Below are 27,188 nucleotides of genomic sequence, written 5' to 3' on the forward strand. Positions count from 1 at the left end.
AGAAAAGCATAAGGCACAAGAGAATCCCTTCCCAGCACATAGCATCAGACCTACTGGAGCCTCCCATAGCCAGGAACCCATTCTAGCTAATAACTGATAAAAGATTTCTGTCTTTTTTTTTTTTTTTTTTTTTTTTATATTTCTCCTGCACTAAAGAAGAATAAATCGGGACAGCTGACATCTAATTTAAGTAAAAGACTGAAAAAAAAAATAAAAAGATGTATTTTCAAAGTATGCAACAGTTTCTAGTCAAGTCTGTCCACTTGTTTAGTCATTGAAGATCTTGTGTGGATTTTGAAATTTTGACAATAGAGTGACATTCAACCAGATAACAAGAGGAGTGAATTATCCAATTCCAACTTGCAGGTATACTTAGGTCACACATATTTATGTGTTTAATGTAGATTTTGCAATTACTTTTTCTCTTCCATTCTGAAGATTCAATGACTAAAACAGAAATCTCTGTGTTCATTAACTTCTGTTCTAATGGGGAGGTAACAAATAAGGAAATAGAAACACTGGCTATTAGAATGTGCCATAGTGGAACACAGAAGAACCCACTCAAGGACAGAGACTGTTTGTGTTGTGATGTGTGTATACAGAAGGCCTGCCTGATTTTATACTCAAGGGTGAGGTAATAGTTGAGCAAAGTCCAAAGACAAGGAAGAGACCAACCATGTATATACCTACCTATATGAGGATTGCAGCCAACTACACAGGGTAAAGTTCCTAATAATAACAATATTTGGCATGGTGTTTCTAAACCTACAGAGATATCAGTATGGTGAATGCAGCGAATGAGGAAAGATAGAACTCTGGAGTATAGAGGTATTGGCCTTGGTAGGAATGGAAATGGATCCCTGGGAGAGGTGGCTGATCAGACTGTGGTATCACACTGTCTATTCAGAGGTATCTCTCATCTAGATTAGCGATGAGTTGATTATGACATTAGACATGGAAACAGGGAGACTATAATAAGATCTATGTTTTAAAGGAGCTCAATGTCTGGCAGGTATACAAATTAAAGATCAGACAGCTAACGTTTACAAAGGAGAACGCCTTTGTAGTAATCCCTTCAGAAGACGTTCAATGCAAAATGTCTTGAGCCTAAAAATATAAGGGAAAGATTAGCTAGAAGAGTCAAAAGTCTGCACCTGTCTCTTAGCCTGACACATTAACTACTGCCTCCAAATTGCTGTCAAACTCAGCACTCCAGTCTTCATGCTTCAGTCAGTTTGAACTTCTACAAAGCAAAGAAGGTATTTTCAACACATAAAATCCTTTATTGGTTTCTTCTTGCCTGTTTCCCCATAGACAACGCCTAAACACCTAGGGGTCTGCTGAAGACAGTTTAAGACCTGATCTCTGAGCTCCAGGATGTAGTTCTTCCTGCTTGCTGCAAAGGACAACACTGGCTTATCTCTGTGTGATTACGGACTGTGTTTTCTACCCCAGGCTAGTCATTTTTTTCCCCCCTCTAATCCTCAAATTTTAAAAGCACAATAACAACTCACTGTCAGTTTCCTGAGACTAAGACATTCCACATATAAACATTGTTGTAGAAACCATGCTAATTTCTTTATATATATCAATGAATTATAATATTTACAAGAACCACTTCTGTGTTATACTGCCCCAGTGTCAAGGTTTCCTTGACAACTCAGGCAACCAACACCCCTCTGGAACTTTTTGATACCTTGACAGTAATTCTATGTTGGAATGTGATAAATGAGGGCAAGAGAGGTTCACTCTTTATAGAAGATATAACTCTATATATGGTCTGACTGAGGATTAGACAGTACTTAGTAAAAAATCACACACATAATGAATTCTTAAATAAAGATTAAACCCTGATCTGTTTCAGAGAGTAATAACAGTATCTTCTTTTTGATAATAGGAGAAGCAATATTTGACCACTGTGGCATTTCTACTTGAACTGGCCTTCCAGAAAGCCTTTTAGAGTAAGGAAGACTGAGTTAGCATCAGTCTCCTTGAGGGTTCCCAACAACCTGACTTTTTTTTTCCCACATGGATTAAACATTGAAGCAGGCAAGCATCAATGATAGCACAAGAGCTGGCATGTTCCTAGAGACAGCTGCCCTGCACGCCCTAGCCTTTAGCAATTGCCTGGCAACCACTTCCTGTGTACACTGTCAGGGCAATCATAGGTCCGCCAACAAAAAACTCTGCCCTCCACCCCTGCTGTAGCCCATATCGGATACTGTTCTTAGGCAGAAGGTTAACAGATGTGGAAAGGCAGGTGGGTCTGTACAAATCCATCACCATGATTAGTGTCAGTAAAACGAGGGTCAGGGGTGAGGGGCTTCTGAGGTGACCTAAAATCATCACAGTGATTTTCAAAAGGGGACAGCACAATAATTTGTGAAATCAGTGCCTATAAAACACTGATGTAACTTACTGGCAATGATGCAGCTGGAAAGAACTCTCTGGGCTTCAGTTTCTCTCTCCATTAAAGTAATACCAAATCCAAATACTCATTAGGATGTGGATAGGTGTAATATACAAGGTAGTTTCTTTCTTGTCCCTACTGTCTCCCTTCTTCCAGGGTCTTTTTCTTCATAATTTAGCTAGTTAGATTACATCTTCCTTACATATCCCTACATATCCTTCCATAAAAATAGAACAGCAATGTAATCTAAGACCACAAGAAAAGCAAATATAAATCTGGTTATCTTCCAGGCTTTCTTATATTCTTGCTCTTGGATACTAGGATACAATGGATTCAGGTTAACTATAGCCAAAGATTACTTAGAAACATCCATTATACCATCCAGTTAGTTCTTAGTACCTCGTGAATAATACCTGGATTATTTTCTATATACAGCCTATTTTAAATTAAAACAACAGTAGACAACACATGTTCCTGAGCTGAATGATAGTGACAAATGATGGTAAATTTCTAACCAGGTGCTGTCAAGCCAGTCACTTGTGTTAAAGGAGAGGTTACAGCTGTAAGGAACAGAAGCGCCCATGCAAGATGGCTGCTCAACAAATGGCCACTCTGACAACAAAAAGCCTTCACCGCAAAGATGTCTACGCAGAATGCTCGTTCCCTTTGGAGGCTGTAGTTGGTTTGGACTGTCAAGCAGTGCAGTGCATGACTCAAAGAAAAGAATATTCCCACCAGCCCAGCTGACTAGGTGACCTTTTCACATTCCGTTGATGGGCAGTTGGGGTTATTTCAAGGGACTCCTCCCTGACATGCTTTCCTAGGGACCTGGAATTCCCTCCCATGTCACTCTTGCTGACTGAAATCTTCAAAGCTAAGTTACTGATCTTTTTCTAAGGCAACAGTTAAGGAAATGCAAACCTTTTTTTTTTTTTTTTTCTACAACCCGTGCAAGGACTTCTAAGCTCCTCTAAACAGAAAATAGCAAAGGGTGAAGGTACTGTGCATTGCAGGCCCCATTCCGCCTAGAATGCCATTGAGTACACCCTGGATCCCAGCCTTGTCTCTCAGACCACGGGCAGACTTCAGGAAAGGACTCACGGTCCACAGTCACTCCACATCAATACTATTGCAACCCTTGACGCCCACCCCCTCTCCACATATCAAACAGGGCGAGTTGTGTATTCTCTCTGCTGATGGATAATGGATACATTGGAAGGTTCTTGCAGGAGTCAGGCTGTGGAGGCCAGATGACAGGCTCATGACCTCCTCTTTGAATTAATACAACTGGAATCAGGATCCTGTCTTGTGTCAGAAAACACCCACTTAAATTCCCTAGCAAAGGAGGCAACTGGGGTAAAGGCTGGGCAATGCAATCCCAAAAAAGGAAGAAAGATTTAGGACAGGCGATTTAAGCAAATGAAGAAGTTATGGAGAAGTCCCACCCATGAGCGCTTCTATTTTTGTCCATGATGCTTATTACTTTTACACGCTTAATAATTTATTTAATGATTCTATTTATTGTCATCTTGCTCCAATCAGTGCAAACCATATAGGACCAGGGACTTTCTTTCTTTCATTCATTCATTCATTCATTCATTCATTCATTCATTGCAGTGATTCATTCCTGGTTTCTAGAGTAAGGATTAGTGCATAAGAGATGTGCAGCACATACTTACTGGATGAATAAAACGATTCTCATAAGCTCATGTGCTGACTCAACAAAATCTCTGGTGCTGTATCAGAAGCTGGCAACTGGGTCCAGGCACCTGCACTTAAAAATATTCACTATGTGAAATGGATGTGCCCTCCATAAGCAGAGGTCAGCATCAGGAAGAAAAGCCAATAGTGGTGTCAGCCAGAAGAGAGGAAATTAGTTATCCAGGCTCATGGCTAAGAATCTCACGCTGGAAAGGCTGGCTTCTAGCTTGAACAAAGGGTCTTCTTCCAGTCCGGGGTTCCAGGTGGTCTCATGGTTTCCTATCCCAGGCCTGGTTTGCTGACTGGAAGCTACTGAGCACATCAAACACTGTAAGCCTACTTAAGGAAGCATCTATTTCCTTTCCTTTCAATTGAAATCAAAGACATCCAATCAGATCTTTTCCCACCCCTGCCATGCTAGAGGCCCTAAAGAAGGGAAGAAGTTTTAAATTTAAATATGTTAACTCTGCATGCCAACATGAATATGTGTGAAAGAAGAAGAAAGTGGAAAAGAAAGAAGAGGAGACAGAGAGGGAGTCAGAGAAAAGACACCGATGATCTGGATGGAGCCCCAGTCAGGAAGGACCGACTTGAGGGTTACTACACATGGGCCTTGTAGCAGATGTCATGGCTGCACTTGTGGAAATGATGACAACAAAGGCTGGAATAGCTGACTAAGCATGACCTACACACACACACACACACACACACACACACACACACACACACACACTACATACACACACACATACACACACTACCACCACCACCACCACCACCACCACCACCACTTTCTTTTCTCCATATCCCTAAGCTTTCTGTCAATAGGGAGGTTTGTGTTATCATTCTTATTTTACAAATCAGAAAATTATAATGCATAGGTTAGAATAGTCATTGAGTAAGGTCAAGTGACTTTAAATGATGTAGTGAGGATTTTTTTTTTTTTAACGAGCTCTTGGCATCAGCTCACAGTGAGTTCTGTTGACCTCCACAACAGGTTTATAATACAATTGTATAAAGGCAAACAGCTCTGTGTTTAGATGCATGGTGTTGAATAAGCTCTTGGCTAGCCTTTCTTTTCATATGATTACATGTGTGTAGATTGGTTTATCTCTAAGCTTTCTAGGTTTTTACTCTTCTCTCCTTCCTCACCATCCTCTAAGGGGAATTTTGTGATTTGGGGGTTTGGGGGAGGGAGGGTGGTAATCAGCTGAAGTCTGAAGACCAAGATCTTTCCAAAGTCATGTAACACACTCAAGGGTTTATCGGGAAGGAAGGCAGCAATACTGACAGAAAAGAAATGGGTGGCTGGCAGGTAGAAACTGGTATAGAACTTTGTCATAACAAGTCAACACTACATTATCAATAAACTGAAACTTATTCAAGGATATCAGTGAAGTTCACGAATTCATTACCTTGCAGTCAAGTCTTATTTTAAAAACTTAAACTGGTCAATAATAAAACAAAACAAAGCAAAAAAAAAAAATCCCCACCAACCCTGCAATAATAACATATTGTTCATGGCTTCACTGACCAAGTTTCTCTTAATTACTCACATGTGCCAAACACTTAATGCTGTGGGGCCAAGATCTCTGTCCAATGCAGTTAACACTCACTAGGGTGTTACTGAAGTCAGATTATGAACTTCCTTTCTAGAAAATGAACCTCTTCCATTACTAGAAGATTTCAGAAGAGGAGGGGACTCACTGGGCCTTTCAACCGTGTAACTGAACACTCAAGTGGACAACCTGGAAGCTCCCAGATTCATGCACTCAGTCCACGATTCCAGAAACCTCAGGCCGTCGCACTTCTGGTCCTATATCAGGGGATTTTATGGGTAAGGGAGCTAAGTGCTCGGAAACCTAACCTTTGTGTTCTTAGATTCTTCCAAGGCCCTTCTGGTTGACAATAGTAACTACTTCGATGAAAATTTTCTTATCTTCCACGTTAAGAAGAAAGAACAGCCTTTCTTTGATAGCTGATTTTATATGCTGGATAAGAAAGAATGAAGTCTTATGTGTGCTTCTATGTGTAAGTCATTAAAAAAAAAAAAAAGATTTTCTAGCAAAACTATTTGCCATCCTAGACTGGAGACATTTAACCTTCAGAAATGTGGGGTGATGAGATCAACCACTCAATCAGGTGCTTGTCAGGCAAGAATGAAGACCAGAGTCTAGATCCCCAGAACCCACCTAATACCCCCATAAGCATGCCAGCCTGCTTTAATTCATATACTGTGGAAGTAGGTGCATGGGATGCCCTAAATAAGCTGGATAGCTAATCTAACCCACTGGTGAGCTCTGGGAGACTCTTCTTTAGAGCAGTTGAGAAAGGCACCTGATGTCAACTGCGGGCCTCCACAGGCATTATAGAACTCCGAAGAAAAGAAAAGTCCATAAAGGAAAGAACCTAAAAGAGAAGAAGTCTCTTTAGTACATGGAAGGAGAAAACTCTGAGAGGACCATATGGTGGGAAGAATGGCAGGAATGTAGGTCTCTTCAACTTCCTTTCACTCAAAAATTATCGAGAGATAAAAGAATACAGGTACCTGGGCCATATCTTAAGATACACAATGGATAGAGTTTCAGTGTTCCTGCATGCACAGGCAGTTCTAAGATAGTGCAGTATTGGCACTATTCCTTAAAAAGACCCGGAACAAGGGCCAGATAGGAAGAATAAAAAAAAAAAAAGCTGAGCAAAATACAGTGAGGACTCTGAGGCAGGTGCATCAAATACTCAGGAGAACACTTAAGGAAGTGGAACTAACTTAGTGCCAGAGCATTGGAGGGCAGTCATGTGCTATGTATAGTGTTACAACACTGGTGTGGGAAAAAAAAAAATGCATCACATGGCTTTGCCTCTTACAGACTGAGATGGGAACCCTTGCAGGATTAAAATAGGAAGGGCCTTCATGACTATGTTGGCAAGGAGGTGGAAGATGAGAGGCTGAGGGGAAATGGAGTGAAAGAAAAACACTGGGGGATGGTCAAAGAGGGAGATGAAGGCATTGGGTCATTTACAAAGCACCTAATTCATAGTCTTGGTGCACGTTAGTTCTCCCTCTCTAAACAGAAAAAGGCTGGGATTGCTAGATGCTATAGCAGTACCTGACCAAAATCAAGAAAAATGGAGATTCCAGACACAAACCCTAAAAAATATAAGTTGAAATATGCATGACCATAAACTCTAGATCAGATTTGAATAGTGGAAAAAAACTACACTCCTTAAAATATAGGCTTGCCATAGGTGCTACCAGTTTACCTGACTGTTAAACGCCAGAGCTAATCTTTGAGCGGTATAGTAGCTCCTTTTGCTTTCTAGTGTGCCTCTTGGACCTGGGAGGCTTAGCTTTATAATTCAACTTCAGGATAGATGATACCAGAGCATCTCAGATGATTTGTTTTGTCAACGTATATTTTTGTAATGGAAATGGTGGTTAAATGAATTGAGTTTAGTGAATTTAACGAGCTGATCCCCCTACTTCATCTTCAAGTAAAATCTTTCTTAGAAGATATACTTCGTCACTGAAAGTAAGTCTTCTTCCTGTTTGGTATCAGAACTCAGTCCATGGACAAATTCTCCTGAGAATAGCAGAAGTAGGAAGTAAAAAGAAATATATATATATATATATATATATATATATATATATATATATGTATATATATATAAAATGATAATTAATGAAATGCATAAATACTTCCTTTATGTGACTCTTCTGTCAATATTCTATGTTACAGTTTAGGAAAGTTCTTTAATTATTTCTATTTTATTATTTCTTTCAGGAAAGAATAATTAATAGCTTAAAACCATGCACAAATCCACACAGAAGCAGTAAAATTTCAAAAAGGAAGTCAGCTTGAAGAGGAACTTGTCAGCTCTTATTATTCAACAAAATAAATGGAGTATTGGTGGCCTGTGGGAAAACAAAAGAGTTTTTACACAAGTTCTTTGAGTGGTTTAGGAAACACACATGCTCCCTGTGGCATGGGGCATGCAGTATGTGTGCCCTTCAATGCAGCCACACATGTTTGTCTTGGGGAAATTGTTTAAATACCAGTTGAAGGGCTACAGTTTTGTTAGGAAAGCTGTTGAAGCTACTTTACTATTGCCCTTTTCTGACAAGTGAGAATCTATCATAAAGTTAATCCTGAGAGGAGATATTGAAAAAGATAGGGGGAAAACTGACTGAGGAGAAATTAAAATAAACCAGCCAACCAACCAACCAAAAAAAGAGTTAGTCATTTGGTCATGTGGTTCACAATAATTTCTTGGCTTCTCAAGCCTTTGATTAAACAAGAATCATTTCATCAATATTAATGAGTAGCACATCACTCAAGTATCCATTCATTATTCATCCAATCACTCATCCATCCATACACCCATCTACCCAACTACCCATCTATCCATCCAACCATCCATTCATCCATCTACCCATCCAACAAATGCTGAACGTCTATAAAGTATCTGGTAATATGTAATCTCTGGTTTAGCAGTAGAGCTAAAACCACAAAGAGAGAGAGAGAGAATATGGAATGTATACCCTCACTGAAAGTCAGTCAACAGACATTACTCTAAATTATCATCTCAAAGTGTAATCACTAGTTGTGGCAAGTCCTTTTTAAGAAAAACACAATCATATAAAACAAAAAACCCTGGGGCCTGATTTCTAGGGTTTTAGTAAAGGCACCATGAGGAAATGACATTTGAGTTATTTAGAAATTTAGAAAACTACAGGAAATCAGGCAAATCAGTTGCTTAAATGCAAGGCTTCAGCTGACTCCTTAGCATTACCCTTCTGGATCATGTGATTACTCACAGACCTGCCTTTATATGGGCGGGGGTCGAGGTCTGGATCATATTTGAAAATAGCTTCTACAGTTTATTTGAGATTTTCCCCTCTTGGAAGTCAGAGCTATGCAGCTGCCTTTAATTGCTTCATAACACACACTGTTCTGTGGAGTGAAGTGACTAGACTAGAGACTACAAAAACTGGGTACCAGATTTGTCCCCACTGATGACTTTTGGACAAGCCCCTTCTGCTTTCTCTTCCCTACTCAATGGTAAATGAGGAATTCTGCTAACAATCTGGATTTAGCATACTCAAGTCCCACATTTGGCACTCAGTGCCATTCATAATACAGCACCTGCCCACTTCACTGGGTCTACTGTCTCCCACAGTCATTTTAGCAACTAAGTGAAAAAAATCAACAAACAAACATAAATATGACATATTGTCCTTTCTCAATTTTTTATACATAACCTCTGTGATCCATCCTCAAAACCAAATTTCTCTCTGTAAAATTTCCTTTACTATTATTATTCCCCCCATCCCCACCCCCGGGGAATCTCTTAAAAGTCATGCAACTTTGCTCTCCACGTCTCAGCTGCTAACTACAAAGCTTATGCAAAACCACGGGTCAAATAAAGTGACAGACTAAATTCTAAAACCAGGTCTGTGCATTTCTAGGCCACCTCTCTTGACTCTATACCAACTGGTAAGATGTTCTGGTCTCACTAATGTTGCATTTTTATGCCCTTATGTTCTATTCTGTATGTCAGGAATTGGCAATCCATGGCCAATGGCCCAACCCAGCCTGCCACCTGGTCTTGTAAAGCCCATGAAATTAAAATGCTTTCCCACTTCTAGATGATTGAAAGCTGGAACAAGGGAATATTTCACATTTCAAAGGAAACTTGTGAGATATTCAGTGTCAGTGTTTATAAATAACTTCTTAAGAAAAACGGCTCTTTCTTTATGTGTGTATTGTATGTGTTGCCTTGTTGCAAGAATAGAGTTGAACGTCTGTGACAGACCCCATGGTCCACAAAGCCAAAAGCATTATTATTTTTTCTCACTATTTAAAATAGTAATTATATATATAATTAGTATGTTTCATATATATGTATATATGTACATATATATTGATTTTAAGGTCTATGAAATTGTGCATATACTTACATTCCATCTTCCCATGACAACACGCTATATCATTTAGAATATCCATTTAAAGGCACAGTTGGGACAGAGACTCTCACTATTTAACTCTTAAGCTATGCATAAGTCTTTCCAAAATACTTGTACTACAGAAACTGTAGCATTAATATATTATTCCCCCATAAAACCCATAGACTTATTATTATTATTATTGATATTATTGTAATCATTATCCCTCCTTAAGTGATGATGAAAGTGAGCTGAGAGAAATGCTGAATTCAAACAAATACTGTAAGTATAAATGAATATATCTGCTGGCCTCTGAGCCCTGAAGGCTGAGAACACAAGGGGCTGCAGTTTAACAGTCAAAATCACCAAACCAAAAGCAACTATTCGGTACTCTTTCCTCTCTGAGGAATCCTTGGTAGATATCCTGAGGCTGGAAATGTAGCCCCATTTGGGAAGGTCTTCTACATGGTCAAAGAGGAAGAAAAGCAGACATGACTTGGATGGAATGACCTCTGGGTATCACTTTCTCCCTTTTTAATCTTAGAGCCATTTGATATTAGGTATTCTTGACTTTGTTATTTTACAAATTCACACACACACACACACACACACACACACACACATAAACCACATGTCATTTGGTGTCTGGGATGAGAATACTGATTTAAACACAAAACAAAACAAAAATTATTTATGTTTTGGGAAGAAAGATAGAAAAGATTCGTGGGGATAAGATTCTCGAATTTGCCCAACACACAAAAACTTCAGCTCTGAGGGAGTCATTTCTGCTCTATAGGAAAGGCATTTTTGAAAGGGAGGTGAGACTCCTGAGATGTGAAGCCTCTCCAAACTCTCTGATGCCACCTATAGTGAAGCCTACAAAGCAAGTGTCACTTTGGGAGCAGAATAAGCAGCCCGATGACCTAACCCTGTTATTAGGCTTGGATACGCTATCCTAAGGAATGAACACAGCCAGAGAGAGGCCCTATGTCCTGCGTGCTAGTGAGGCGTGCAGAGGAGAGTGCATCGGAGCCAACAATGATAAATAAACTACCTAGAGTGTACCAAGGAGTGCCCAGTGTTACATCACACCTAAAAGCCCAGAAATCTGGAGGCACAGGTAGGAGACTTCAAAGCCCACTTGGGCTCCATAGTGAGAATTTATCTCTAAAACCAAGTAAAAAAAGTAAACCAAGAAGGAAGTGCATTGACTAGTGGGCCTACCCTTTCTCCTTGCCTCTGACCATTGCAGACTCTGCCTTTCAAGGCTAGGCTGTGACTCCATGATGAATATTACCTTCCAGTGTAAAATGCATTCTGGAAATGTCAAAAGCTACTATTGATCCTAACTCTATAGTGTATGTACACGGTCCTTACTGGGTGCGGGGCAGATCAGGTGCCATGGAGACATTCATGACATTGTTCTATAGGCTGTCCTTGTCATAAAACACTTAGAACATATTTCACTAGGCTTATTGGTTTTCTAAACCCCTTTACCTCTTTGTGATGACCCCAAATCCCCTTTCCTCGCCTCGAGGAGGTCACAGGCCAGGCTTCTCCTCCCTCTGCAGTTCAGATCCTATCTTACTCAGCCATGACATTTCATCTATGAGATCAGGACAGGAAGAACTAAATCCAGAGCATGGCTTTTATAGTCTTTTATTCACCCACAGCTAAGTCATTCGACTGCACCATAGTCTTCATCTTTAAGTGCTTTTTTATGCTTCTTTGCTGGACACTTAGAAGCATCAGATACACAAACACACACACACACACACACACACACACACACACACACACAAACCAACTTGTCTAGATAATGACATGACAAGTGTTCACCAAATGGGAAATGACTTGCCATTCCATGTGTCTTGTACACAACCTGAGTGCTCGTTAGACACCATGGTTGGATTAGTGGAAGGTGGTGAATCACTGTTTGCCTTGCTGTTTTGACTTGATCTCACATTAGATCCAGCAAAGACCTGATTTGTGACTTAGTTTGCAATGGCATGGAATCGACAGAGTGATTATTTCATCTTTTAAGATGGCCTCTGATACAGACATCAATTTCTCCAAGGTGTCTTGAATGTGCAGGGAACTGTTTATCTGAATTGGCATCGAGCAACTGTTGTCTAGGTGCCTGGTGGAAATGTTACAATACAGCGCCTTCAGGATTTTGAGACTGTCAATCTGCTCTAGAGGAAACACTTTGCCCATTTCTCAGAAGCCTCACAAAGGCTAACTTGTAAAGAAAAGGACCAAAGATTGCTTCAGAGTAAAACCTTAGTCTAGGAATCCACGTGTGTCTGCTTCTGGTTACTCTCCAGTTACTGACCTCTTATTCAAAAGCTCTGCTCCCAGGCCCCTGGCTCCCTACACTTCCCTCTCAGAACAGTCTTGAGAGGGCGTTCACTGGTCAGAAACCCAGTTTTAACTCTTCCACTTCCTCTTTGTCTTGCTGCATCCCAGGTCCTCAGGACTTTTTGCGAGCTGATTGCGTAAAGCATTTCAGGTTCACAAAAAGACATATACTAATGGCTTGTGTAGATTCACACACAGTACCTCTTAGCTGGGCAATACCTCTGTGTTTTGTTAGGGATTTTTCAGAATTCCTTCACTCAGATGAATGACCTTCATACTAATGGTTTCAGATTCTATGCTGGCCAGTGGATAAAGACTTTGAACCCATGGATGTTTTACCAGACTCAAACAACTTATTATAAATGATGTACTAGCCCTCAGCCACAGAAATAGTTTCCTTGCTTCACTTATCAGATAGGACATTCCCTTCCTTCTTTGAAAACTGAGCAGGAAATAAGGATACATGTTATTTAGACCTTCTTGTTACATCCTGGACTAGAAGATCCAAGGACCCCAAGACCAAAGGACAGGTGTAAATGTGAGTGAGAGGTAATCAGATTCCAAGCAGAGTTGCCAGGGAAGAGAGCAGTGCGCTCTATGAAATCAAGGCACTCTCTCACTTGTGTTCTAAACTCCTTCCACGAGAGCACAGCAGTGAACACTTACCCTGGAAGTCTCCACAACAGAACGTGGGCTGTCACAACTACTCCGTGGCTAGTTTAAAGTTTTAACACGATAATACAATTCACATGTACACATGAGGAGCTAAAGGCTGCAGGAAAGAGGGAGGAAGAATAGAGAGGGGGAAAGAAAGGGAGGGGAGGGAGAGGGGAGAGGGGAGAGAGAGAGAGAGAGAGAGAGAGAGAGAGAGAGAGAGAGAGAGAGAGAGAGGAAAATAATCCTGCTGCATTTAATGAGGCCCCACTGGACTAGTCCTGAGTTTAAATCAAAATCCCAAAGGCAAAAGCTGAAAGCTCACATTTCCCGTGTCTGGTCTATCCCAATGGGTCAGAAAACACCTGACATCTACTTTCCCTACATCCAAAAGACATCTCCCAGGAGCCAGAACCATTTTGTTCAGAGGGAAAAGTGGGAACAGGTAGTGTTGTAACCCACTGGCCTGGTTAGCCTTAGTCACTACTGAGAATTAGAACTGGAGAGGTAGGCCATTAAAGGAGCAGCGAGGAACCCAGACAGCATCCTGGAATCTAGAGAAAGTCAGGGAAAAATACTTGCCACAAGAGGGAGCAGTAGAATGTGGTCAGGTAGGTTCTTGGATAAATGTTCTCGCTGGGGAAAGGGGGTATCTCATCATGAGTTTGCAGTAGACATTGGGTCATGAAGTGTGAATGGTACTGAATGATGGTGAAACACAAGACACATGTCTGTGTCAGAGAGTATAACTTGGTCCACTAAATTTTTAACAAAGGCAACGATTGGAAGGAACATATACACAACAGCTCGAGAATATGACACACGTAACTTGATGTAACATCCTCTCCTCTGAACATGTCTTACCCTGTATTTAACTTCCATTCTAGTTTGGTCCTTGCTGATATCTATACCTGCTCCTTGCCTGTATAGCGTTCTCCCTCTACCTTGAGCATCCGGGAGAAAAGATTGGCCTCGTTGAACAGCAACATGAAAACAACACACTGAAGTCTAAACCTATGACGTTCACAGTTGCAGGCAAAAGACTTTCTCGATGCTGCTGCGTCTTTTAAGATATTTTTTTCTTTCTGCTCATTCTCTTTTTTTTAAAGGAGGAATGCAAGAGTTCTTCTCATCACTTCTTCTGTCCAAGACACGGATTAAGCACCAAGAGGGAAGGAACCATGCGTTTACTTTGCAAGATAAATAAAAGTCTATTTTTGTCGATAAAAAACATGTTAAATATAGCTCGCTAACAAATGCCGACGCTCTTTTCAGTGTAGTTTATTGTTTCAGAACACAGTGAGCTTGGAAGAACAGCTATGCCGGTGGCTATTCTTCAGTTCTCGGGGTATCCCTCACCTCCTTTCCCTGCTTTTTATTTAGAGTTACAGCACTCACAGTACTATGTGCTTTCCTTCTGTGTCATAGTCAACAGAACTTCCAGCTATCTCTTCATCTAAATCCACACAGATACTATGGAAACTCTTACGCAGCAACAGTAAGGTCTACAGACAAATAAGGCAGCGTGAGACACAGCCCACCTCTGCCTTTAGTTCACTCCTCTCATCCCAGCCCTGGCTGATTACCCCGAGGACACTTGCGTCCTTTGCTGCCTCTGCTCAGTGTGGCAGTGGATAATGGCTTATCTTATCTCTCTTCACCTTTTTTTTCATTTTCCTCTCACTCTTCTTCTAGAAACTGAGCTCATTTTCAATAAAACACAACAGCCATTTTAAACCGAGGGGGAATCGGGCCTCTCTTTATAGGGTAGATCTAATTTAAAGTGCCCAGAAATCCAAATGGAACACTTTATTAAAGCAGGCAGAAATTTGTAAAATGAAAATGGTTTAAGAAATCCCATCTCCCTGAAAGCAGTAGTCCTTCACTGCCAACTCCCTCACACAAGCCAAAAGATGGAGCAGGCTCCCTCCTTCCTTCCTTCCTTCCTTCTAGCCTTCACACCCGGCTAACCTTCGCAAATTAAGCAAGTTTAGCAAACCCAGAGAGCAAAATCCCAGCAACACAGGATTTGAAAGAGGAACCTAAAAGGCAGCCATCCTTCTTCCTGCTTTCTGTTCTTAACAAATGAAATGAAGAATCTAGATTCATCCCCCCAACCCCCCTTTTTTTTCTGCAGAAGAGCTCTATGAGAGGAGGTGTGTGTGTGGTGTGTGTACTTTGTGTGTGTGTGTGTGTGTGTGTGTGTGTGTGTTTGTGTGTATGTGTGTGTTAGTGGGGCATACTTTCAGAACTTCCTCCAGGTTGCCCCCCTTCCACGCTCCCCCACAGTACCCTTCATAAATCTTCACCCAGCGGGTCCTGGGTTGTAGATGTTCAGCTGTTCCTATGTGATGGACTCAGGCAATCCTTTGAAGCAGATCTGGTCAGAACTCTACACTTCCTCAGCTGCTAGCTCCATGACCAGGATGCCTGAACTGTCTTCAGCTCATCTGTCATTTTCTTTTTCTTTTTCAAAAGCTTCTTCTACTACACCTCCCACTGACATCCCTTTTTCCTCGTTTTAGTCTTTACACCTCCAGCAGGACAAAGTTTGTGTTGTTATGTTCACAACCACTAGTGGCTGACAAGCAGAGAGCGCCTTTCAGGGAGCCAGGCTAAGCGGGGGTTAAAACCATACCTAACACAAAAAGCATGACTTTCTGCCCATGATCAGACAGCATGCATATGCTCTCCCAAAAATGCTTTGTTAAATTGGATCACTGCTGCTCTTGACTCAAGCACAGCCACTCTATCTGGGAAGGGTAGCAGGAAACGCAAGCAAGTCATTCATCAGACAGAATCTATGGGTCTACAGGGGAGGGCTAGTGTGTGTGTGTGTGTGTGTGTGTGTGTGTGTGTGTGTGTGTGTCTGGGGGAGGGGGATGCAAGCATGCACATATGTTGTATTTTTTAAGGCATCTCCAGGACAGATTTGGTTTCTCTGCCTGACCTGCTGTAAGACCTCCCTCTTCCTCGAGAAGGAGGAGCCAAGAAGGAGATCCTTGAATCTCAGAACACAGGCCATTTCCCCAAGAGCCAGCACAGCCTCCTTGTCAAATAATGCGACTATGAAGTTCCCTTTGAATCTCTGGGTAAAGACGCTTGTGTGTGCAGAATCCGCAACACACACCAAGGCACGGTGCCCAGGCGCTGGGATCCTACAGCCCACTCCCCATCTCATTTCTCCCTCCTCTTTCTCTGCTACACAGCCACACCTCCCTCCTCTCCGCAGTCCTCCCCTAGTGGCACCCAGTGCCCGCCAGAAGAGGTGGCTCATAAGTGGAGCCTTGGGGAAGACCCCAGGGATTACCAGGAAGAAGGGTGACCCACCGTGAGAGGAGCCCAATGGATGGAGGTGTCTGGCTTCCCAGCAGCGCTGCTTGTTTTCCGGGTGGACTTAGCTCTTTGCGCCCTGAATCCTCGCAGCCCAGCCAGCACTGTCCAGGGTGCAGCATCCCCCCTCCCCCCTAGCAACCCTTTCTTCCTCTGGCAATCTGCACTGGCAGGCGGGGACCCTCACGCCCAGAACCACCAACAGCCTGAGCAATTTCACTCTCGGAGAAGCACGGACACACAGAAAATGTGCAGGCGCGCACACGCTCACACACACACACACACACACACACACACACACACACACACACTCCAGAACCAGCCCTTTAAGATTCCCTTAAACCAAGGGAATCTCCGCCTAGGGAACCGCGAAGAGAGCAGTTCCTGTCTCCCCGATGTCTCTGCCTGCCTGGGACCAGCTCCTACCTGGGTTGAGCCTTGTGGATGGATCCCCCTTCCCGGGTCCTGCACGCCGCCAGGCGATCGGGCGCTCTCACTCCCTTTTGAGACAGCTCTCGATCAGGAGGAGGTCGCTCCCATCCTCTGCTGGTAACACAAAGCCGGCGGCGGCGGCCCGACTCCCGAGCAGCGCCCGGCGCGAGCAGCGGCGGCGGCGGCAGCAGGCAGCGGTGCGCGCGGGCGGGAGGCGGCGAGGCCGGCGGGCTGGGAGGGCCGGGGCCGGGCGGCGCGCGCGCTGCGCTCCCTCCCTCGCTCTCTCCCCTCCCTCCCGCGCACCCCGCCCGCCCGCAGCCTCGCACTGGCTCGCAAGAGCCGGGCCCGCCGCCTCCTTCCGTCTCCCGTCTCTCCGGACCCCGAGTGCTACCCCCGGGTGCTTTGCGGGAGCAAAAGCCGGGCGGGCAGCGGAGGCAACCACCGGGGTCTCCTCTGCTCAACCAGTGGCTGGATTTCCCTGGCTGTGGGGGCCCCCCTGCAGTGCGTACAAACCACACAAGCCAGCGCTCTCTCCCGCACCCCGACAGGCGCAGACCCGTGTCGCTGCAACTTTTCTTTTGAACCTCGCTAGACTGATCCGTAGACAACCCCCAACCCCAAACACACACCCCAACTCGCCTACTCCTTCCTTACCCCGCAATTTGCTACTCTAGATACATCTTTCTTCCTCCACATTCTAGTCCTCTGCTAATGCAAGCTTTATACAGCAAAAGGGAATCTGGGGATGTATCGTCGATTTTTTTTTTTTAAATCCTTACTCTCTGTGTCTCACCTTCATATCTAGCTAAGACATATACCCTAGCTACTAGATGCTGCGGATCAAATCCAGACTAGGGCAGGGGTTTCCCCAGCGGAGATCTCTGAAAGACTCCAGGTGTTGCTATTTCCCTCACACCTTGCTGCTTAGAAGGGAATAAAGACCTAGAGTCCCTTTAGTGTGAATGGTGTGCGGCTTTTAAACTACAGACAGGAGTAAAAAAAAGAATCTGAGCATTAAGACTGAGTCAGGAAAGACCTAATGCAGCAATCGACGAACCATTCATTGTCCTTTCCAAGAGAAGCCCTACCATTGCCAATACATCACTTCCCCATAATTAATAAAGGAGCATTGCAGCAGGCCCTCCTCGCTCCCAAGACAGCTCATTCATCCTTACAAATCCTTAATGACTTGGCAGGATGAAAGGCTAGACCCACCGTGGAGCTCAGTGGCTCCCAAACCTGGCCGCCCGCAGACACACCTGGGGATGCAGACTCAAATACTGTAGATGCTCTAGACAGAAGATGCTGCAAACTCTGAGGCAGTAGTCCTAAAAGACTGCTTGCTAGTAGCCCTGGAGTAAGATGTCCGGGACAGCTATATGATGGAGACAGAAGAAAGAGCTGCAACTCAGGGGCTTGGAAGTTCAAGTCCTTCAAGGAAGTTCGCTCCTCAGACTTACAGTGGGAGTCTGACTGTCAGGCCTTAAGCAAGGAGAGATTAGGGCCCTGGAAACCAGTCTGACTGTGCAGCAAAGAAGTAGGGTGGGAGATCTGGTCTTTGTCTGGACAGTGGTTAAGGACTCTTAATCCCTGACTGCTCCTCAGATCTGCCTGGGAGGTTTATAAAATCCCAGTGAGTAGGCCACACCCCAAACTAGTGACTTTGCAATCTTTGAGGTGGAAACCCGCATCAGTGATTGGTATTTAGTTCCCCTGGTCCTTTCCTAGGCCTGCCCCCCCCCTCTCTCTCTCTCTGTGTGTGTGTGTGTGTGTGTGTGTGTGTGTGTGTGTGTGTGTGTGTATCAGGGCTCTGAACAAGTGTGCTTTCAATATCAGTATCATGTGGTTATGAATCAACTGGTGATTCCGTTTCTTGTTCAGAGTAGGGCCTCCTCTGTTTCTAGCAGAGTTCACTTGTCATGGCTGTCCTCTGAAGAAGTACTTCACTTTATACAGCATGTATGTGTGGTTATAGACACAGAGCTTGGCAGAACAAGCGCAAGCTGTCTCTTGTGCTGAAATTGCCAGGAATCCTTCCTGCCGAAAATCAGTTTCCATGTTTTGCTGGGTCCAGCGTTTTTGCCTGGGAGCCCTGCTGCCATCCACACAGACTTCAGTTAGACTGCACAGACCATTGACACGCCAGATGACATATTAGGTCCCCTTCACTCAGCTAGAGCATGTCCTCTGCTACAAACTGCTATAGAGCCCCGACTTCCAGGGAGAGCAAGGGGGCAGCTCTTTGGCTCAGTCTGGGAAAGAAGCTTTGAGAGGAGAGTGGCTGCTTTGAAAGGGCACAGAAAGAAGCTTGTAGCTGAAGGAAGACTCTACTTCCTTCATCAGAAGGAGAAGGCAGGTAAAGAAAAAGAGAGGGCAGGAAATGGAAATGTGAGTGAACTGTGTTCCACTGGGACACATCTTGTGAGAAGTGTGGGGAGTGTATTTGCTGTTATGGACTTCCTAGCAAACACTCCCTGATTTTCTTGAAAGTAGAAGTATTTTGAAATATAGAGTGCCAGAAGAGCTGGTCTTTTTATGGTACCCTGTGGTGCTCAGTGTCCATCTTGTCAGCCTCCGAAAAGGTATTAAAGCGACATCCGCTCTTTATTCTTTTCTCCTTGAAATTGATAGGTTAATTTTGATCCTTGGAGTGTCCCCACCCACTTTTTATCTACAATCAAGAGGTCGCCCCATGCCTAGTGATTCGGTAACCATTTTGATTTGGCTCGGTATCCGAGCCTCTAACTTTCTTTGTCTTCCATTTCTCATTAAAGAAAACTCTATAATGGTTCCAGCGCCCCAAGGCAAATTTAAGTCTTTTGCTCCCTACCTCCTAAATGTCATACATGACTGGATTTTTATTGCAAGAATTATCAAGGTCTACATCGCCGGCAACAAGGCTGTGGGAGACGGCAGCTGTACTTAAGGAAGTAGTGTGGCTGCTGCAGGCTAGAGATCCAGAAATAAGAAGGAAAAAAAAAAAATGTTACCTATGGAGGTGGGAATTTCCATTCCAATGAAAAAAGCACTTCCCAGTGGCTGTCTCTTTGAACTCGGGGTTTCACAATTGAGTTTCTACTATATTACTAAGTAGACGAGTGTGATAAGACCACTTCAGGAATTGCACAGGATTGCTGTAAGAGTTGATGCATCCTAAGGGTTTCATGAGGTATTTCCTAGAAAAACCTTTGTTAGAGCCTTCAGCAGAGATTCCTTACAGGACCAGTGTGGGTAACATGAATTTGATCCAGCTTTGTATCCAGTCTTCAGAAAGATGGGACAAAGAATTACCCATTCAAAATTGTTATATTTAGTGCTGGGTTGAAACCCACAGTGATTTTTCATCCTAGGGAAAAAAAAAAAAAAAAGAAATTCTATACTATGGTTTCTTTCCTTTTGACCTGGATTCCTTGGGCCAGAGGGACCACGGTTCTTTCCATTGCTTGATTCCTCCTTAAGCCTGTTAGTTAAGTCCTGATCATCCTGGTCTTGTTTCCACTTTACTAGTCTTAGACACTACATTCTGCTCCTTCTTAAACTCAAGCTCATAGGGATTTCTGCATAAGGAAAAGGTTCTGCAGTACACCAGACTGTCCAGACCAGGGCGCAGCGGTAAACTTCCCCTCCCTTAAAACCTCAGGTAACTAGAGTCTCTGTCTCTCTGTCTCTGTCTCTGTCTCTGTCTCTCTCTCTCTCTGTCTCTCTCTCTCTCTCTCCCTCTCTCTTTTCCTTTAGGTTCTCTTTGCTGGTGATGGAACCCAGGGCTCTTTGCTTTAGGGACCTTTGTTGACATCCAGTGCTACTGGTCTTTGTCCCTTGCGTCTTATTCTTGCAGTTGAACACAGCTGTATTTTGACCTGATGAAAACCTGGCTCCAGTCTAAGAATGGGCTGTGTTGGTGCATATGAAGCTTCACAGAGTGTGAACAGCTTTCCTGGTGGACTGGTAGATCGCATCCCCCTCCTGTGGCCGTTACCTAGGAATCATCCACCTCCTTTGGTGGGACAATGATGTTGTCACTGGCTTAGGAGCATCAGGGGCCTGCAATTGTATACTTGAGAAACCTTTATTCAAAGGCTGGGCTTATCCAATAGCTTCTTTCTTTCTTTCTTTCTTTCTTTCTTTCTTTTTTTTTTTTTTTTTTTTTTTTTTTTTTTTTTGCTTTGCACCACACACCAAGGAAACACCTCGTTCATATTCTACAGTGCCACCAGTGGTAACCCAAAGGCAGAATCACCGTCTGAGCAGAAAAGAACAAATCTCTGGCTAAGAGCTGGTGCCTGGAAGTCAGAATCCATAACCTTCTTCTGGCTCTGTGACCTTTGGAAGCTTCTTAATCTCCAGAAAGCTGTAGCTTTGTGACAAAAACCAGAGCCACGAAGTCTCCTTCAGAAAGTTGTAGGAAGGATAAAGCACATATAATATGCTTCACTTGCTGATCATAGAAGTCACTCAGCAAATATATCGTTCTTATCGTTGGGAGTGAAGTGCTATCAAAATCATCACACAAAAAAACCAACCAGCTAAACAGTTAGCTCCACAATCATGCCATTTTATTATTGGTAACAACTATGTTGGGCTCCTTGTTGCACAGAATCCTGTACTGTGAGCAAAGCAGGGGAGGTAGGCTTCCCCATCAGGGACTCACTTTCTTTTCTTCCTCAATAATTGAGAGAAGCCACTTGAATACTCTAATTTTGTAAGGACTCAGTATGGCTATATTCATTGATAATATTCCTTTGCTTTTAGAGTTAAATATCAACTCGATCTCATCTGTATTAAAATTGGGAGTTCAAATAGTGAGAGTCACTTGAAACATATCTGAATACAGCCACGACTTTGCTGCTGACATTAATGATATCCAAGGAGACCGTATCTGCAGGACAAAAACAGCTTTCTTCACTGCGTTTGTGCAGACTCTCTTCAAAGTGGACTCAAAGACTCTTCATCATAGAAGCCTAAGATGAGGCCCTTGCGATGCCCTCTCTCAGACTGCTGTTTCCCACCATTTGCTTCTGAAGTCCTGTCCCTGTGAGATTACACACCAGTTCTCTTAATAAATCTCCTTCATGACTTGCCATTCATGATGCATGGCTCCCTTACTGCAATTTCAATTGCCTGCTACTACATAGAACCTCCTGAGAGCTGTCAGTGTTTTAGAGCTTAGCACAATCCAAGATAGCTGTCCAAAGATGAAAACAGTTAAGAGACTTGAAAGTGAAGTAGAATGAACTTGAGGAGTCTTAATTCACATTGTTATCAATATAGGCTCTGCTACCAGTGGAAGAAGTGCTCAGATGACAAACCTGAGTGTTCTTGCCTCTTTATGAATTCAGACTCATGCTATGTGATTTAAGGACATGGTGATCATGAGCAAACAGAGGCCAGAAGGTCCAATCTTCTATTCCCCCCATCTCAACCCTACTCTGCCACAGAAAAACATGACTCTCGTTGGAAATGTTTTAGCATCTCAATGTACATCTCAGACACTGTACATCAGCAGGCACTGAGAATATTTGTTTTCTATAATTTAATTTTACATCAGAGCATTATGAACTAGTCAGAAAAGCTATGATTACTTCCATTTTACAGATTGAGAAAGAAAATATGCAAAGGGCTTTTTTTTTCCCCTAAGCTTGACTCTCGTATATATTATCTGGTTCGTCTGAAGAGAAGAACTAACTACTGAAAGCAAGGCAGCAGCGTCGGAGGTTGTCTTCTGCTCAGAGGCCATGTCTGCACACTGTATGTAAGGGCTTCTCTTACTGGGGGATATTTTGTTTTTGTTTTTGATTCTCTTGGTAGTAGTTCTAGAACTCGGTCAGGACTAAAAAAGCATTGGCCTAGTTTAAGTCAGGAACTGTGTAGACACATGTAAGGTGTAAATAGCCCCACCCACCTAGCACAACGTGTTTTCTACTCTGTGGCTCTACTGAATATTGATTCTTAACGATATAAAAGCAGAAATTCGTCTTGGAGCTTTAAACAAGTGTGCGTGTACTTTATAACTTTTCTGATTTTAGGAGGCAGGTGTGAACACCGTAATTCACCTTTCAAAGAACAGCAGATTGGAACATTCTTTCAGGAAAGCCCAACCCATGAACAGAGGATTGAGGAATATTTATCCCATTTTCAGAATCTCCAAAAGTTTTTGGTGCACGACAGATAAATTAATAGAGTGGCTACTGTTGACTGCAAGGGGACTGGGTAATATGGAAAAGGGGCTGATTATAATTCTAAGGTAACTCAACCCTCTGGCACCTAGCCTGTGCAAACTGCAACTTAACTCCACTCACTTTCTTGTCCCTAAGTACAGATCCTAGTTAGCAATGGACACAGTCGCCATACCCACAGCCACAGTCCTGGCTGGCCACCTGCTCTGTGATGACAGACAGATTGTCTGTTGACTCTGCAGGAGACTGAAGCCCCACTGAGATGCCAGTCTGACCCAGCTGCAGGCTTGAGCCTGGAACCTGACCCTAAGTCAGTTATCTCAGCAATTACTGAGACGCTCTCATTTGCTCCAATATATAAATTCTCTTATTTTGTCTGTTAGCAAGGGTTAGTTTGGGCAATTATTTAGGTTTAAATTGCTATTTTTATTTATTTATTTATTTATTTATTTATTTATTAGAATCAAGGAACTTTTGAGCACTCTGATGGTATTCAAGGTCATCCAACATTTCATTAAAGGAAAGAAAAAAAAAACTGGGAAGATCGGAGAAAAGCAAATCATATTTCATGGTTATTTTATGTGCTTTTAAATTTTATTATATTCACTGTGTTTGTGTGTGTGTGTGTGTGTGTGTGTGTGTGTGTATGTGCCAGATTGTGCCTGTGGGGTCAAGGTCAAACAACTTTCAGGAATCAGTTTTTCCCTTCACTGTGAATGTCTTAGGGATGGAATACACATCCTTAGTGTTGGTGGCAAGTATGTTAACCTACTGAGCCACCCTGCTTGCCCCCAATCTCTCATGTCTTATATCCAACACATATTTATGAGGATATATTATGGATCACACACTTTAGCTACTGAAGAAACACCAGGAAAACCTTGAATAAAATTCCATTCTATTGTGGACAAATGACAAAGTGGAACAGAACTAGGAAATGACCACCTCTTAGGTGTCCTATGAAACAAGACAATAAAGGTTTTTGTTGTTGTTGTTGTTGTTTTGTTTTTTTCCTAAAAGCAATACAGAGAGGTTAGTGAGTAGGTGCTGGGTTGAGCAGCCATTTAAAAAAGATGGCCTGTCATTCATTCTACCACCGACTTCTCAAGCTTCCAAATGATGAAATGATGCAGCATAATATTTTGTTTGTTAATTCATTTCTACTCTGCATTGATAGTTTCTCAGGCCCACCTCAGGGACAGAGAGCAGAAGCCTGGATATGTAAATACACCTCTGCATTCAGAATGTAGTCACGGTATTCATACCTGAAGTTTATAGTGTTAAGACAGACTGGCTGTCTCCAGGGGCTGCACATAAAATGATTATATTTCTTCCAAGTCAGACTCACTACAGACTCCTATGTACCCCTTTGGCTTTACTTAATGAGTATCATCTACTTGGTGCACACAATGCCAGCTTGGTATTAGTGAGCTGTGCTGTGTAGGCTCTTGTCACATGGTCAACAGCTTTGGCCTGAAGGAAAACCTGCTCTGTCAGCTCAGGTTGGCTCAGAGCTGTTTTTACAGGCACCGTTTCTCCTTTCTCTCCGTTTCTCTTTTCCTGAAGTCTTATCTCCAATTTCATAATACCCAGCACACTTACAACCATAAATATATACACATACATGCACCATATGTACATATAGCACTTTATACAAATATACACCTTTTTACAAAAATATACAACCGTGCATATTTTTGGTCCTTAGCTATAATCAAATATTAATTTATTGAAAAGTCACCACATTAACAGTTGCCAATTTACATTGAAATACAAGTTAGCTACTTATTTTTCATTTTTATTTAACAGCATGATCTTTTATTGTTAAGGTTTTATATATTTTGTTTCAATTCTGATCAAAGGCTCAGAAACTAAAACAGAATAGGAGGCCCCCATGCATATTTTCTGTATCTAGGCATAAAACGGATCATTAATTTTGTTTCTTTTGGAAATTTTAAAAAGTATTAAAAAGGAAATAAACAGAAGTCTAGTGTGTAGAAATTGCTCAAGGAAAGGCAGAGCTAAGATGGAAAATTATTCTGTGCTTCAATATATAAATACCTGACTCAGGTGATCAATATATAAATACAGGCTCAGTAAATTATGCCAATTAAAGGGCCATCCAAGCCCCATTACATAACAGGGGAATAGAAGTTTAGTGACTAAAGTTTTAAGCTATTCTGGAAAAAGGAGATGGTAAGTAATCACTCAATCCAGAGTCATGTCTATAGTTGTTAAAAAGTTCCTTTGACACCATTCCTGACCTCTAGGAACTTCATCTCAAAGGTAGAAGAGACTCATGGTTTTTGAAGTAGGTGCTACAGTTGTGAATGTACATCTTGACTGTGTTTGAGATTACATAAAGTTGGCATGACCATGGATAATGAGATGATATTTTTTTAAACAAAGGCACAAATTGAAGACTATCACTATTTTCTCTCTGGCTCAACTATTTATAGAATTCCATTACCTCCCAGACCAATAGTTCCCCAAAGTCATGTTTTAATTTTGAAGAAAATTATTCTGTATGGTTACAGACAAAACACATGTGATTTCTAAGGAACGGAATCTCCTTTAAAACCATCATCCAAGTTGGGGGTGAAAGACTGCACTTTCGGGCAGAAGATATTTCATCAAGGAGATGATGAAAGGTATTAATAAAAGTCAGACAGACTCTGGGTTGGTTTTATGAGTGTGTTTAAATTCTCCACAAAGAATGTACCCCTTACTCTTTGAACAGTAGATTTACTGTCCTCTTTTTGTGCCCTTGCATTTTGAAGAGGTTAGAGCAATCTAAGAATATTTGGTCTTTCTCCTATGACATATAATTAATCTGATCTTGCCAGCAGATGAAAAGATCGTTTTCCATCCACTAGACATTTCAATCTAGTAAGTGGGAAATATAAAAGGAGCTCAGGTGGGTAAAATACGTACTTATGCAAGCCTCTTCCTTCTAATCAGAACTGGCTTACCATTCCTTTAGCAATAGTCCTAATCAGTGAAACACGAACAATCAATCATTCAATCAAATCATTACCTATCTGTCCATTCACAGGAGGCCATTGTTTTGCTAAGAGCTGACTTAGTTGTTAGATAATAGGATCAAAGACAAAGATCTCTTAATATAATTTTCTATGCATGTTTTTAACATCTCCCCCGATACATTTTTAATATGATACAGCCTAAAATAAAAGCCTATAGCTTCATCATTATGAAAAATAAGGTGTTCATATAATGCTGCTTATAAAACTTATTATAAAATATGTTAAGAAATGAAAAGTGCCCATTAGATTTTCACAGGTTTACCCCCTTATTTAAGGTAGACTTTAATTTGTATTTAAATAAGTGTATGTCATTAATACTGATCGATTAAAACTCTCCTAATGCATTTATGTCAAGCAATTTAAATAAGTAAACGTTTTATTTGTCTATTGATAATTACTTTTCTTTGGCTGTGATAAAATATAACTAAGATGACTTAAGAAGAGGTTTACTTTGGGGTCAGAGGCTGTGGTGGCAGAGAGGCATGGCAGCAGGCAGGCATAGTGTCAGGGAAAGGAAGCTAAGAGTTTACATTTATAACCGCAAACAGGAAGCAGAGAGTGAACAGGAGTAGCAGAAGTCTTCTAACTATCAAAGACTTCCAGCAGTGACATACTTCCTCCAACAGTGCTGCAGACAGTTTCTGTAAGTAGGGATCAAGTAGTCAGTTATCAGAGCCAATGGGGGAGAAGCATTCTCATGTAAACCACTACAGTGTATAAATACTAATGTTAAAAATAGTTAAGGAATTTTCTGACATATTTGGAAGCATTTTTCCTTGTAAGAAGAATCTTGTGTTTAAAAAAAGATCAGAATAGATATGAATTTGCATTTTTTGTAGGAATTAATTTGAATTTGAGGAACATTGCCTGCTACCCACATAATCCCAGGTAAACATGGTTATTTCGTTTATTTATTTGAGCGACTACTAAGCAAAACATTGAGTCAGACATCAAGAAAAAAATATCATCAGTGAAGCAAGAGGGCTTTCACCTTGGGGAGGGAAAGAACAGGTATTTTCTACAACTCATTACTTTAAAAAATGCTATATTGACGAGAGTGGTGGCACACGCCTTTAATCCCAGCACTCGGGAGGCAGAGGCAGGCGGATTTCTGAGTTCGAGGCCAGCCTGGTCTA

The 27,188-nt window shown here is 42.1% G+C and overlaps 1 protein-coding gene across 13 annotated transcripts in view; it reads right to left on the reverse strand.

Moving 5' to 3' along the window:
* The window catches only part of Slc8a1 (solute carrier family 8 member A1), a 350,274-nt gene that overhangs the window by 276,776 nt on the left and 46,310 nt on the right, over positions 1-27,188 (reverse strand). The window contains exon 1 of one of the 13 annotated variants that reach the window (XM_029531199.1): positions 16,830-17,007. The exons of the other annotated variants lie outside the window; for them this stretch is intronic. The gene's annotated coding sequence lies outside the window, so the exon portion shown is untranslated. Of the gene's footprint in view, positions 1-16,829; positions 17,008-27,188 lie in introns of those variants that run through there. 13 annotated transcript variants of the gene reach the window in all.

The sequence above is a fragment of the Mus pahari genome, chromosome 18 (genome assembly GCF_900095145.1).
Source record: "Mus pahari chromosome 18, PAHARI_EIJ_v1.1, whole genome shotgun sequence".
Classification (NCBI taxonomy): Eukaryota; Metazoa; Chordata; class Mammalia; order Rodentia; family Muridae; genus Mus; species Mus pahari.